General features: G+C 44.7%; 1 protein-coding gene across 3 annotated transcripts in view; it reads left to right on the top strand.

Annotated features, from left to right (window-relative positions):
- Nucleotides 1–15,153, top strand: part of SERTAD2 (SERTA domain containing 2) — a 105,618-nt gene that overhangs the window by 70,818 nt on the left and 19,647 nt on the right. The window contains exon 1 of one of the 3 annotated variants that reach the window (XM_084901098.1): nucleotides 11,104–11,476. The exons of 1 other annotated variant lie outside the window; for it this stretch is intronic. The gene's annotated coding sequence lies outside the window, so the exon portion shown is untranslated. Of the gene's footprint in view, nucleotides 1–11,103; nucleotides 11,477–15,153 lie in introns of those variants that run through there. One more of the 3 variants, XM_084901100.1, reaches the window with a different exon arrangement.

Below are 15,153 nucleotides of genomic sequence, written 5' to 3'. Positions count from 1 at the left end.
AGTCTAACATTTAAATCTTCTATCCATTTTGAGTTCATTCTTGTGTATGATGTAAAAGGTGGTCTAGCTTCTTTTTTTTTTTTTTTGCACTTATCTGTCCAATTTTCCCAGCACAATTTATTGAATAGACTATCTTTATTCCATTGTTTGTTTTTGCCTCCTTTGTCAAATATTTTATTGATTTTTTTTAACAGAGAGGAAGGAAGAGAGATAGAGAGCTAGAAACGTCGATGAGAGAGAAATATCAGCCAGCTGCCTCTTGCACACCACCCAACTGGGGATGTGCCTGCAACCAATGTACATGCCCTTGACTGGAATCGAACCTGGGACCTTTCAGTCCGCAGACCGATGCTCTACCACTGAGCCAAACCGGCTTCGGCTCCTTTGTCAAATATTAATTGACTAAAAGGCATGGGTTTATTTCTGGCTCTTTATTCTGTTCCATTGACCTATATAGGTATGTCTGTTTTTATGCTAGTATCTTGCTGTTTTGATTACTATGGCCTTACAGTATAGTTAGATGTCCGGTAGTGTGATTCCTCCAACTTTTTCTTTCTCAAGATTGCTTTAGCTATTCAGGGTCTTTTGTGGTTCCATATAAATTTTTGAAATATTTGTTCTAGTTCTGTGAAATACGTCATTGGAATCTTGATAGGAATTGTATTGAATCTATACATTGCTTTGGGTAGTGTGGACATTTTAAGATGTTAATTCTTTCTATCCGTGAACATGGTATATGTTTCCATTTGTTTGAATCTTCAATTCCTTCCTTCAAGCTTGCTTAATTTACTCAACATTATATTTTTGAGATTTATCCATATTGATACTATATGGATAAATACCTCTAACCTCAATGGTTTTTAAGTGTAGCAATTTATTCTCATCTTAATGACAATTAAGGTTGTTTCTTCAAACATTCTTTCACATTCTTCTAGATCTGCATGAGTGATAAAAACGTTCCCTATAATTATCTAATTACTATATCATACACCTGAAACTAATCCTATATAATAAAAGACTAATATGCAAATTGACCAGATAGCAGAACAACCAGTCACTATGATGCTTACTGACCACCAGGGGGCAGACACTCAATGCAGGAGCTGCCCCCTGGTAGTCACTGCATTCCTAAGCGGGAGGGCTAGAAGCTGCGCTTACGGCTGGCAAGTGCAGTGGTGGTGGGAGCCTCTCCCACTTCTGTGGCTGAATCAGTCAGACATCCTTCGACGGCTCACAGACTGCCTGAGGGAGACAAACCCCCCCCCCCAAGTGCATGAATTTCATGTATCGGGCCTCTAGTATCAAATAATAATGAATGTCCAACGTAATTGAAAAATAAAATTAAAAAACAAACAAGCAAGCTTTTCTCTAAATTCTAGACTTAACCCTTCTGGTCCAAAATTCCTCCGGAGAATGAAGCTCCCATACTCTAAAGCTTCCTTTGTATGTAAAAAATTAACCTCTGTGAAATGACTTACCCTTGCTCCTAAGAGCAATTGTGTGAATCTCTTTCTAATTCTTGAGTTCAGTTGGGAGGCTTAAAATCAACTTTGGTGGGGGATGCACACCACAGAAATCAGCAAATGGCTATAGATAAGAGCTTCCTTCCCCATCCCCCCAGATGGTTGTTAAACATTCACCAGCCCGCCACTGGTTTTTAACTTTATACCATCCTTGGGAAGATTGAGGAAACAGTCACTCGAATCATTTTCTGTAGGGCTTATTTTCTCATGGACCCTTACCTGTGCTTAGCGTAAATGCATCTCCTAATTTCCTAGAGAGTACTAGATTTTCTCTGATAGCTGTGACCTATCTCCTCATAGTGTTCATTTCTCTTATCATTGATGAAGTTAAGTATCTTTTCTCATGTTTGTTGGACATTTGAGTTTCCTCTTTTACCTAGTTTTCTGTTAGGTTTATTTGGTTTTTGAAAGGTTAGAGGAGTTCTTTATTAATTTTGAATACTAGTAATCTTCTGTGGGTTACATAAATCACACATAGCATTTGATATGGCCTTCTACAGATGTCCCCCCCCCCCCAAAAAAAAAATGTATATACATTTTTACAACCGGTAGCCCCGTTTTGAAAATGAAATGTATTTTAATAAACATTGCCTTTTTAATGATTCAAAGTGTGTGTACATGTTTTGCGGGGGACAGACACCCTACATTATATTATGTTTAATTTTTAATGAGTCAAGGTTATTGATCTTTCTTTAAACCTTTTTCTTTATAGTTTATGCATTGGGTGTGTTGTTTCTTCATAATCAAAGTCTGGGCAGGAAACAGAATTCCACTAAATGATTCAACTACAGAGACTTTCACGAAGGGACTATTTACAGAGATGTGGCAGAAGTTGAGGCTTAGAAACCCAACAGCAGTAGGAAACTGTTACTGTCCTTGGGCTAAAGGGGAGAAGAGAGCAGTGGCGGTGGTAGCATCCGTGAGAGTTGGCGCCCGGAGGAGGGCCACCTGCAGAAGCTGTGGCTGTGGAGGGAGGGCTGCTGCTCCCCCAGGCCCACGCAGGAAGGAGCGAGGAGGAAATACCCCAGCCTCTTTCCCTTCTGAACCGCTGAGCTCTTCTGGGTGCTTTCCACTTGCTGGACCCATTTGGGAGCTGCTTGGCAAAGGAGGAGTCCGCATTCCAAGGCACAGGGTGAAGGAGAGGCAAGTTGAGAATGAATCTTAGGAGACAAACAAATCATCACACATCACTTATCCTGAGGCCACAAACATGTTTTCCTGTATTCTCTCTTAAAAGTTTTAACGATTTGTTTTACATATGTGGACTCCAGTCCACCTGAGATGTGCCTTTTGGGAAAATATTAGGTAACTAATTTTATTTTTCACACAGGTAGCCAGATGACTCTTAGCCGTTTATTGAATAATCAGTCTGTTCTTTCCTACTGATCTGTAATCTCACCGCTGTTTTATTCCATAGTTCCATATATGTGCAGGTCTGTTTCTACACTCTCAGTTCTGTTCTGTTGATCTATTTATTTATCCCTATGCCAACCTCACTCTGTTTTAATTACTGGAACTGCATAATAAGCCTTGCTATCTGATAGGACACATGCCCCATATTGTTTTTTAAACTTACTACAGCTATAAGAGTAAAAAACTTATAGATGACTTTTTTTTTTTTGCTATTCAAGATGAATTTCTGTATTTACTTTACCAGACATCATGAAAAAAATTGAGATTTAAGTTGGAATTGCATTTAATTTATTGATGAATTTGGGGGAGAATTGGTATCTATATGGTATTCAGTAATTTTTTTCAAAATTGGTATGAGTCCCCATTATTTCTGATCTTTTCACCTCGTGAACTATTACAATAGAAAGGAAGGTTTCTATTGTCACACTTCTCATTTTTTTGGCTGTAACATGAAAAATAGTCATTCTGGAGTCTTCATTCTTATAGCTGTTAACTTATTTCACTAAAACTAAAAGCCTGGTGTCTAACAGTTCTAAAGTGGTTAATAAATTAAAATGGATTGAAAAGGAATATCTGATCATTAAAAAAAAAATTATGTCTTTTTGTATTTGGGTTTTAATTTCTTAAAGAAAGTTAAAAGGAAATATAAATGGTGTTGAAATTATCAGTATTATTCCCACAAAAGCTATTTATCTGCGGTCCCAGTGAGGACTGCGAATTGAATCGCAGTGGTAAAAGAAGAGAATCTGGTACTTTTTAAGTGAGAATTTTTTATTTGATGTGACTCTTTCACATGTATGTTTGCTTTTAAAAGAATAATCTTTAGGGATGATTAAAAACACGCATTGTTTGAGCAAACACAGGAACGTAGAGTGTGTATTTATTTGTAACGGAACAGAATGGCAGTGGGCGACTCTGCTATAGATGGTATTCTCTGGTGTTCGCCGCCATCCACTCTCCTTTCTAAATTTGGTGATTCAGATTCAACTTCTGTTTTTAAAAAGGGAAGTTACATACAGCTCATTCACACTATTATTTTTCTCTTTAAAACCCAGTTTCTCTAATAATTGCCCATTTAAGGAGTTTCCTAAAACAAGACTTCTCTGAGACAACAGTTTGGAAACAAATATTACTTAGCAAGATTAAATCTTTTGTTCAACATTTAAAGCATGTTTAGGAAAACAACTGACTGGTTACACAAGTGTATCTAATTGGTGTTGGTGTTTATCTGAGGTACTTGTTTTAGTTTCTACCTACCTGACGTCACTCTGTGCGTTTCTTAACTTTTAAATATAAAATGTCTTAAATTAAAAAATTTTTAATTTAAAGCAAGGGCCTAGTATTATTGGACAGTTGGATAGTTTCAAAGAAGTCTTGTTTATTCTGGCAACAGGTCTTTAAAAAAATAATAGCTCTACACTGGCGACTAAAAGAAAAGATAAAGCCTATACCGTCTTACCTAAGTGTTACCTCTCTTTCAGAAAACCAATAAAAATTCGAAATGCAAAGAGCTGATTCATTTTTAATTGTACGTTATGTTTATATTTAAACTGTGCTCTCTGTCCACATGTTTATTTTCTAATGATACCTCATCGCCTGACCATAAAGGCATTTTCTGGGCATCTATACACATTTAAAGCTTTGATATTTTTTTAAATTTTCAAAGTATAATTTTTATAGCTAGAGCCAAAAAATGGTTTAAATATATAACTTGCAGCCCCAAATTGCCATACTGCTCTTAAATTAACTCTTTACTCATATAGGTGATGTAAAGATATATAATTCTAGATAGTATAGACATGAGAATATGTATAGCAGAAAGAATTTAGTCTAGCCAATCATATAAATTTGCTTGTTTTTGAAACATAAAAAAAAAAGCTGGCATTAGAATAATACTTTTGAAAAAAATTTATTTTTCCTGTCATTTTGCCAAAGTTTCCTGGAAATTAATATTGGTTGATGATATTCAGAGCATGTTTGATTATTGGCATGTTTCTGTTTTTCATGACCAAGAGGACATGAAAGCGATAAAAGTAACAAATGGTCATTTGAACCATTCTAATCATCATTTGAAAGTTTGAATAGAAAAATCTTTTTTTAACCTGTAATTATCAAATGCCACTGCATATTTAAATATGATTTAACTGAGACTTTTATTTCTTAAAGTAAGTAGGAAGAGAAAACCTTCATAAAGAAGTATGGGATGGTAGAATTATGGCAATAATTTGTTTATCTGCAAGGTTATTTCCCCAATAGAGAGGCTGCATGGATTAACTCTTAACAGGAAATACTCTGTGAGTGCCCATTTAGTCCTTTTAACTGTGTTAACTCCAAATGCCATGTTTTAGAAATGCTGAACAGCAGTTTTAAGTACAATATTATATCACTCACAGTGACCCCTCTAGTTATGGAGGTTCCTAAATACTGCTTGAACAGTGTTTGTGAGTAGTTACTTATATGTGTATTCACACATGCAGAGTTAGTGAAAAGGTAATGAGAGGAAAATCTTAGCAGAAAAGATTTAATCCCCTTGATTTTATGAAGCTGTCTTAATTTATTCATATTTTCATTTGAATAAATATAATTCCATATTTACCAAATACTACCATATCAGCTACTGTTCTAGAGACTACAGAGAGTGGTGACAGTTTTATGAACCATATTGAAAATGAGTAAGAGGCTGGAGGGTGTGATGAGTTTTATTTTGTTGTTGTTGTTGTAGTGGTTGAAGGTTATTAATTCTGTGGGTTTAAATGTGATTCTAACAAACCAAGATCAGGCAGGGCTGGAATTCTTTGTGTCAGAAGTAGAATTGTTATTTCATGACTCTCGAATAGGGTTGAAGCAAAGTGGTATCCAGATCCTGGCATAGCGTTCCCTCCTGGTGATATCTGCCTGTTGACTCTGGACTTGCTGGGTCACAAACCATCCTCCCCTTCTTGAGGAGTTCATACTCTTCTCAAGACACTCAGCTTGAGTCTCTCCTCGCTACAAAAACAAAAAACAAACAACAACAACAACAATGCCGAAACCAGTTTGGCTCAGTGGTAGAGCGTCAGTCTGCGGACTGAAAGGTCCCGGGTTCGATTTCGGTCAAGAGCATGTACATTGGTTGCGGGCACATCCCCAGTAGGGGGTGTGCAAGAGGCAGCTGGTTGATGTTTCTCTCTCATCGACATTTGTAGCTATCTATCCCTCTCCCGTCCTCTCTATAGAAAATCAATAAAATATATTAAAACAAAACAAAAACAAAAACAAAAAAACAACTTAATGAGCATTAGAAATCTCACAGCCTCCAGATCTTTGTCCCTGGGAGTCATCTTGATGAAGGAGGAGTTCAGTCGGCAGGTCCTTCCCTACGCCTCTGTTTACCCATCTGTACGATGTGGGAAGCAGCACTTGTCCTGCCTGTGGCAGAGCGAAGATGTGATGAAGAGCAAACAAGTGAATCCATATGAAAACGCCTTGTAAACCTGCTCCAATAAAATGCTGGGATTGGGTGTGTTATAGATTTCACAATTACCAGTAGGTGACTTGAACCATAATGGGTAACAGAGCCAGGAGAATATGGGTAGGGCTGGCTGCTCAAATCTGTCTCCTGGCTATGACAAACAATTCAGAGAACGCGTTCTATTGAAGAAAGCAAATTATCGTTATTTGTACTTCTTTCTTTTAGGAATGTGTGCATGTGAAGCTGTTTCTCTATTTTTCCAATAAGCAGATTATCTCACTTAAGCCCTACAACCCCTCCCAACTGTGGTCACTTTTCATAGACTCCTCATACTGAGAAGGGACTACTAGTTACTAGTCCAGAAATCCTCCTTGTGTGGCTGGCGTGTGGAAGCAGACCCATGGTATCCCGGGTCTGATTCAGCCTCGTTTTTGGCCTACTGTAACTGAGGAACTACACCCCAAATCTCCTGTGCTCTTTTCACTGGAACCAGTGCTTACCCTAAATCTGTGACATAGCAGATTAAGAAACCAACATATCAACATCTAATCATAGTTGAGTGATTTATTTGCACAGGATCTTCAAACTATGGACTCCAGGCCTCCTCACCTCGCTGAGCTGGTTCCCAGGGATGAGGAAGGCCCCGAGGCTACGAGATTTCTAGCATCCATTGAAGAAGTTTTCTGTGGAAGCCAGGGGTGCTGAGTGCCTTGAGAAGAGTGTGAACTCAAGAAGGAAGGCTGTTTTGTCAAAGGCAGGAAATACAGAGTCAACGCGCAGATGCCACCAGGAGGCTAGTGCTGTGTGGGGAACCGGGTAGGAGGAGAGATGTTTCTGAGAAGCGACCACCAAGCGTAGTGGGGAGGCCTCTGGCCGGAAGGGAGCACAGGCGTTGCTACCGGAAAAGCCTTCCCTTTTCAGCTGAGGAGAGGACGAAAGCAAAAAGTCAGGTCTTTCAGGGCGGCTGCTGCAAACTGGACCTCGCCATTTATCTGAGGAAAACAGTGGCAAATGGAATAAGAAGGAAGCTAGTGCCTAATGGAAGTCATCTTCTCTAGTACAGGTTAGAAGGAACTAAAACAACAACAACAACAAAACAAAACCTAAAAGCATTTTCTTCAAATATTACCAGGAAGATTTGGTTCCAAATTAGAATGTAAACATTGTCAGGTTTTTTGGAAGAGAAAATGGTGTATCTGTAACAGAACAACGCTCTCTCTCTCGGAACATAAGTTGCATCGGTGCAAAGCAGTCCGGGAACAATAAGGGAAACTTCGCAGAAGCAGCCCTTCCCTGGAGCTGAAGTTCTGTGTGAAGCGAGAAGCAGGGGTGCGGGGGAAACGGACAGAAGCAGGTGGAAGCAGTGAGGAAGAAGGGTTTGCAGAAGTAGATGAGTTAACGTGCTCCTTTGGTACAATGAAGTCTTCACCTGTCTGCGCTCTTTGTGAGAATATCTAGTTTTCCAAGTCATTGTATCAACTCTTTGAAAATCAGTTGGGTGATGTGGCTTCCAGGACTTTAGTTTGAAGATTCATTGATAATTTTTAGTTATTTGTCAAACAGAAGTCCACATTGAGTGAACTTACAGAATCTCTGTATTTTCCATGAAAAGGTTGTATGTGTCTTTTAGTATCGTCGGCTATATGCAGTGTGTTTAATAACTGAAATATTTACCCCCCCGCCTCCTTTTTTTTTTTTTTTTTTTGGCCAGAAGACCGGTATTTCCAAGGCATGTATGTAGATGATTCTTACCAGTATTTCATGTGGAACCAGAAAGATAAAATATAATAAAGGCGAAAGGAAAATTAAAAATTTGAAAACTGTTTTACTGTCTTAGTTTCTCAGTATCTATAGGCAGCTAGTCCTTGGGTCTTGCTTTTGTGCATGCTAATTAAATGCTAACAGGGGCCTGCAGTTGGCGCCGTAGTCTAGTAGTTTGCAAGACCTGAAGGCACAGAAGCTTTCAAGAGGAGCAGTGACGTGCAAACTAGTACCCAGAACTACAAAGCAATGTTGAGAAGTACCTCTCTGAAATTAAACCCACGGAGTATTTTTAATAATTACCATCACAGTGCTATACTTAGGAAAGCAATGTTTCCTTTCTCCCTAAACAGGTATGTTCCTGGTAGTTAAATGTGGACGACTGGCCTAATTTCTATGTGCAAGTGAGAGGGAGAAATTCTAAACTCCCCGTCCTGAAGGCAAGATTATTTTAAATGGGCTTTTAAAAGTCCCAAAGAGTGAAAATGACACCATCGTGTCCACTAAGCATTTCTTGCTCATTTGCTGGGAATAAACAATTTAAAAAAAACAAAACGTGCCATTGCATACGGAAGGGAGTTGACTTCAAAAGTTCTGGGAGGGCCTTTCCTTATCCTCAGGGATCTGGATTCCTAGGGCCAGCCTGTGGGGACAGCATAGGGGGAAGGGGGCTGGTGAACCACCTGGTGTAGGACCACATCAGGGGCTGTTGAAGTTGCAACTTTGTGCGTTGCCTTCTTGGTGAAAGATGCCAGAATCTGAAAGAGGGGGAAGTGGACTTGTTTATAACACGTGCACTGATAGGATAATATTACAGCCTTCAAACGTGTGGAAAGGTGCCCGCCATCTCACCCCAAACTCAGGTTGTTTCCCAAGAAAGCAAACCTTTACTGAGCACGTACAGAACACAGGCTTTATGGGAATCAGGTGTCCACTCTGGAGACACAGAAACTGTCACCCTGATCTTAGTTCTTTTGTACGGGAACACTGCTTGGGAACCCATTTGCTATAAAATATGCGTGCCACACAAATCCTGCAACTCTGACTTGCTGCTAACTTCGATTCATGAGTAACAGTTTAAATTCACGTTAAATTCAACAGAACCCCGTGGCCTCCCCTAAAAAGACATATCGCAGGAAGAGATTATTAAAGCTTCTATTTCAATGGCTTTTCCTTAAAGTGAGCACTGGAAGTGTGTGGGTGGTTAGGAAACTGTTAGGAGTTAGTGTCCTCTCTAAAGGCCGAACTCTGGAAATGAAAAATATCGTGGCTTCCCAGCAAATTGTTTGAATGCTCTGCCACCCAGGCACCACTGAGCAGGAACTGCAGAGGGGCCGAGCACTCCTTCCAAGGTCTTTCCAAAGATATCCACGAATAATCAGCTTTCGGCATTGGTTAGATTTTAAAGAAAAACCTGTGTAAGGTTTTAATTATGTTGAGGTTCCGGTAAAAACCATTCCCTTTAAAGATAGAACAAGAAACACTGTCCCCTCTACCAAACATTTTAGCCCAGGTTTAATTTCAATGCGAGCATCAATTTGATTGATAACAATCATTGCAGAGCAGTTGGAATAGACCCTGCACTTGGGTTGATGTTAACGACTTACAATCCCCTTTATGTTAGGCCTTAAAGCTTTATTATCCTTAAACATAGCTGGTATAGTGGACCATTAAACACGGAAGTGACCTGAGATACTGATTTGGGGTAGCGGCCAAAATGTTAAGGTGCCTGCCTGAGTTACTTTTTGTAATATTTTTACGCCACAATGTTAAGGCGCCCGCGTTACTTTTTGTAATATTTTTACACTGAACGCTCGTGTGATTTTAAAAATAAAATCATTTTTACTTTCCAGAGTGGTAGTTGTCTCTCTTCTTTTCCGGTGATTTTAAATTCGCACCATGTAGGCATATACACACAACCTTTTTCAACTATAGTATAATAAATGTCCCTGCTAAATAGAAGTAGTCCCTAGCAGCAGCTTTCCTAAGGAGAGGAAAAGGCTAAGAACTTGAAACTTCTGGGCAGAGGGCTGGAGTCTCCGGCCCCCCTGTGTCTCCAAGCCTGACTTCCCTACCTTTGTGGGCTCTGAAAGAGCCCGTGGCCGGCTGGCCGCCCGGTCTGCACCACCGCGGCGCCGCCTGGCACGGAGGATGCAACTCGGTCCTTCCGTCCGGCTCGAAAAGTACTGTTGACTTGGTGACCCACTTCGAAAGCTCGGCCGAGGGAGGCCACCACGCACAAGGGGCATTTTCAAGAGGGAGCCCCCATCCTGCCAGTGGGATGTCTCTGAGAGTTTCTCCCGCGGGGTCGTCGGGGAGTGAGTGCCCCGGCGGCGGCCGCGGCCGCTCGCGCCCTCCCGGGACTCGCGTCTCCAAAGCCCCGGGGCCGCGTGGGCGCCGCGCTTCGGGGGTCGGGTCTTTGCACCCCCCCGCCCCCACCCCGCGGGACCCTGCCCGCCCCGCGGACCGGCCCCGAGCTGCCGAATAGCTCGGATGCTTGTCATATTTGCGGTCGCACCACTTCGCAGGCTGTGTGCGCGCCGCGCTCGCCGCCGCCTTTGTCACCAGCCGCCCCGTCCTTTAAAAATGAGTTTTTTCTAGAGAGTGTGGGGGGCGGGAAGGGGGTGCTGTTGGCGGGGAGCTGGGGTCCCCCGGCCGGGGTGCCTCTTTCCTGCTCTCCTTCCCCTTAAGCCTTAAGAGAAAAGGAAGGGCGCGTCGGCCGGAGAGGGAGCCGTGGGCAGTGCTGCCACCCGGCGTCTCCCGCTTCCAGCTCCTCCGGCGGCCGGGGCCCCGCTCGGCAGTACTCGCGCCTCCCGGGACCGCCGGGGGAGGGGGCGGGCCGGAGGGGCGGGGAGGGCGCGGGGCCGGCAGGGAGGGGCGTGACCGGGCGGATAGGGGGCGGGGCCGTATGGACGGGGAGGGCGTGGCCTGGTGAGAGGGGGCGGGGCCTGCGGCGCCCGGGCCGGGAGCTCGCGGGAGGCTCGCTGGCCGCACGTCACTCCTGCACGGCGAGCGCTGGAGCCCGGGCTGTCGCTCGCTCGGTCAGGGCGCCCCCTCCGCCCGCCTCCCGCTTCCTCCTCCGCTGCCTGCCTGCCTGCCGTCGCCGCCTCCTCCTCCTCCTCCTCCTCCTCCACCATTGTATAATGTTCCGAGCGCGCAGGCAGAGGACGGCGGAGGCTTAGCTTCGCTCTCGCCTGCCGCCCGCCCGCCCGCTCCCCGGCGCCACCCTCGGCCCCCGGAGCCGGGCACCCCGCATGGAGCGGGACCAGCTTTGAGGAGCGGGCCGACCCCCTCCCGAGGCGCGCGTTCCCCGGGGGAGCTGCATGTGGTAAGTTCTCCCGGCGCCGGGCTGGGGGGCTGCAGGGGGTCCTCAGCCGCGCCGGGCTCCCCGCGGGTGGGTGGGGGCGGCGCTGGGGACCCGGCGGAGGGCGGAGGAGGGCCCCGGGCGGCCGGCCGGCAGCGAGGGTCGCGGAAGCCTCCTCCTCGGCGACTGGGACCCCCGGGCCGGAGGAGCAGGTCCGCGGAGGGGAGCCCCCTCCCCTCCCGCCGCCTCCCAGCCCGGCGCCCTCGGACGCCCGGGGTTCGGGCCGGGGACCCCCGGCCGCCGGGAGCGGAGCCGCGGGGGGAGGGCCGGGCGCGGAGGCGCGGGCCGGGGTCAGGCGGGTGCTGTGCCCGGAGCTCCCGGAGCCCGGCGCCGAGGCCGGGGGAGCCGGAGCCGCGGCAATCGCTGCCGGGATGTGTGTGTGTGTGTGCGTGTCGGTGGCGGTTGTGTTGTTGTGAACGTGCGAGACTTTTTTTTTTTTTCCCCCTGAAGGCTCCGATTGCTGCCGCGAGGGCTGCCTCACTTTAGAGTTCCGTGCCCGGGTTTGCATCCAACTTGCTATGGCGTGTTTCTGTGAGTTTCCCTGTGCGTGTGCGTGTGCGTGTGTGTGTGTGTGTCAGCTTAAAAAAACATCCCTCTTTAGGCTTTTCTTCTCGCCCGTGTGCAAGGGAATTGATTTTGAATGCACATGCCTAGTCAACTTTAAAGTTAGAAACCTACCAGTCATCTCGGTGGAGACTGAGAGGGAGGGGGTGCGGGGAGCCCAGCTGTCCGGGCCCCGGACTTTGTACCATCCAGACGGAGGGACGCTGCCTGCCGGGGAGAGAACCATGAAGTGAGTTGTCCTGTTTTTCTCTTGGTCATCGGTTACCTCGCCTTCAGCAAGATTCCTAGTCGTAGATGGAGATGGGAGTCGAGTCTCTGGGTTTACTCTCTCTCGTTTCACGAAAAAGATGAGATAGCTGCTTTGTCTCAGAGTAACTTTCTGCTCTAACACTGGGTAGTTTCCGGATGAGTCCGGAGGTGGAAAGTCGGCTTTTACGGGCGCTGAATGGGGAAGGGCAAGGGTGAGCCGTCAGACTCGGACCAGAGCAGTTTTTATTTGAGCTGAGCAGCCCCCCGTTGGCCTGAAGGAAGATAGTGTACGTGAACGTTTTCCAGCTTTGTTCATGAAATACGGTTTTTGACTTCCCAGTGTGTGCTGAGAAACGTCTGTAACGTGTGCGTAAAGAACCTAGAAGTGGCAGTAGCCAGTGGGATCCCGGAGGCCTCAAGTGTTCCGAGGAGCCTTTTGTCAGGAGGGACTGGTCTCTGACAGGAGTGAAGTGGGCCCTTGGCTCCACTCAACCCCTGGAGGACAGTCCACCTGAGTGAGGGCCTGCGGGTTGTTTTGCCCGTGGGTGTGTGTGTGTGTGTGTGTGGCGGGGGGTGAGTTGCTCAGCTAACCAGGAGGCACGTCTCAGCCCAGGAGCTCCTCCCATCCCCATTCCTCCCCCTTTTTATAGCAGTCTATTCTGATGGGAGTGTGCCAGGGTGTGCTGGGAGGGTGAAAATACCCGTCCCAAGATCCCAGCTTTGGGCCCGAGCAAGAGTCTCTGCTTCCCTGTTCATTTTATCAACGTCTTCGCTAAATTAAAAAAAAAAAAAAAAAAAGTGAGACATGTTAGCAAGTTTTCCTTTCACTTCATTGATGTGCTCAGAGGTATTGTATATGAGTGTAAAGATGTTTATGCTGTTCGTCAAGCTTGGCACCCTTTAAAATAATTTTACCCCCCCTCCCTAATTACAATTTGTAACCATGTTGCTCTCAGATGAGAAATCTTATGAAATGGATATGTTTGTTTGTTTGTTTGGTTTAAACACTCAGCTCTGTTCCTTGCTGTATTACAACAGGTAGGAGAGAGGACCCACATCTTATAATGCCAATCAAGTGCGGACAAGAGGTGTCCTAGGGGACAGTTTTCTTGTCGGGCCAGTGTCACCGCTGCTTCTTAGGTAACAGCTGCTCAAGCTTCTTTGCCTTTAAGGACCAAGAGAAGGCTATTGACTCACATTTAGAAAAAATCTCTGGGCTCCTTATTTGCTGACTTGCCCCTCTTGAAAGCATTTTAATTTAATTCAGAAGCTAAGAGTTACTATCAGTTACTGTGCACTGATTATTAATAATGAGCGTAGTAAAGTTTTATATATTTTAAAACTCAGATTTGTGTAGCAGCTGATAGCTTTTGGCATCCGCTGTTTTAAATAGTGACCCAGTGGCAGAGTAAGTTACAACACTGCTTTAGAAACACGTACACACACACAAAACAGATCAGAAGATAGAAGGGGGTTGGAGGTATACATCCAGATACTTCAAGATTTTTGTCTGTGGATAAATAAAGGAGCAGATAACAAACTACCAGTATCAAATTATACTATACATTTACTCTCAGCCAAAACATTTCGTAATAGCTAAGATGGGTAAAAGCTACAGTAGGAACTGTTAAAGGCTTTTGTTTGGTTATTTATTTGTTTATTTTTGCTGTAGTTTCTAGTTGAGGAACACTTGTAAAAGCTATATCTTATATCTCATTTATATCAGAAAAATCAAGATGATTTTGTCAGTATTACATATAGATTAAAAACATGTATAGGTAAATATGGTATTTCAGAGTGTGAACTTTAATTCACTTGTAGAATTTTTTTTAAAACTTTGCTGCTACAGAAATTGTATACTTAGTGTTATGGCATATCCTATAGGAAGTAACTATAGTGGAATTCCTTTCTTGGCAAAGGAGAGAGAGAGAGAGAGGCACTTTCTGATTACTGAGCTCAAAGATCACGCACATAGTAAAGGCACCCCAGGGCAAGCTCTGGTTTTATGGAAAACTGGCCTTATGATAAGGGGAACAGTCACCATCCTAGGTCTTTCCCTGAATTGATCTGGACCAGCAGAATATGACATTGTAACAGTGCAGCCGCCACTGTGTCTGCACAAACCATGTATTTTCTACCCAATTGGCAGAAACCTGAAAGCTGGGATTCCAGCACGTGTGTGGATGTGCAGTTTAGTTTTAATATTCTCGAAGGAGCCGGCCACTAACCAAAGTTGGCATGTCTTTTTAAGAGAGAGTGTCTCCAGTGGCCAGGGCATTTGGCATCAAAGGCCCACTCCCCGGCCTCTGCACAGATGCCGGGACACCCTGTGAGCAGGGCTGTCCCCGGAGCGCCCGGCCCTCATTGTGCAGAGCGGGACTCTCTCCACGAGCGCTGAGTGGCAGTCCATGCTTTGTGCGAGTCTGTGAATGGCATATGTCGGGCCAATAAGACAACATTTCTGTTCTGTAATAAATAGAGGCCTTGTATGTTTTTGTGTGTTTGTTTGTTTGGTGTTTCCCACCCCCACTGGAAGATCATGAGATATGCTTGGCTGTCTTAAAAAATTTTTCTTTGAAACACAAATAAAAAATCGAAAAAAACAAAAACACGCTATCTCTGAAAATGCATGATTTCTAACACGACAAAAGAGACGCGCATCTTCTGTGCGGCGCAAACTCCCTTTCGGAAGCTCTGCCCTCGGTGTGGTCTGGGAAGGCTGGTTCGTCTGCTCTGGAGATCTGTTCCTCCACCGGACGGAATGGGAAGCACCTGCCAGGTGTCCCTGAAGCCAGCACCCACAACTTGATCGATTTCTTAAAAAAAAA

Source organism: Pipistrellus hanaki (genome assembly GCF_964339955.1).
Source record: "Pipistrellus hanaki genome assembly, chromosome: 12".
NCBI classification, from domain to species: Eukaryota; Metazoa; Chordata; class Mammalia; order Chiroptera; family Vespertilionidae; genus Pipistrellus; species Pipistrellus hanaki.
This window is presented reverse-complemented; position numbering and strand designations above follow the sequence as displayed.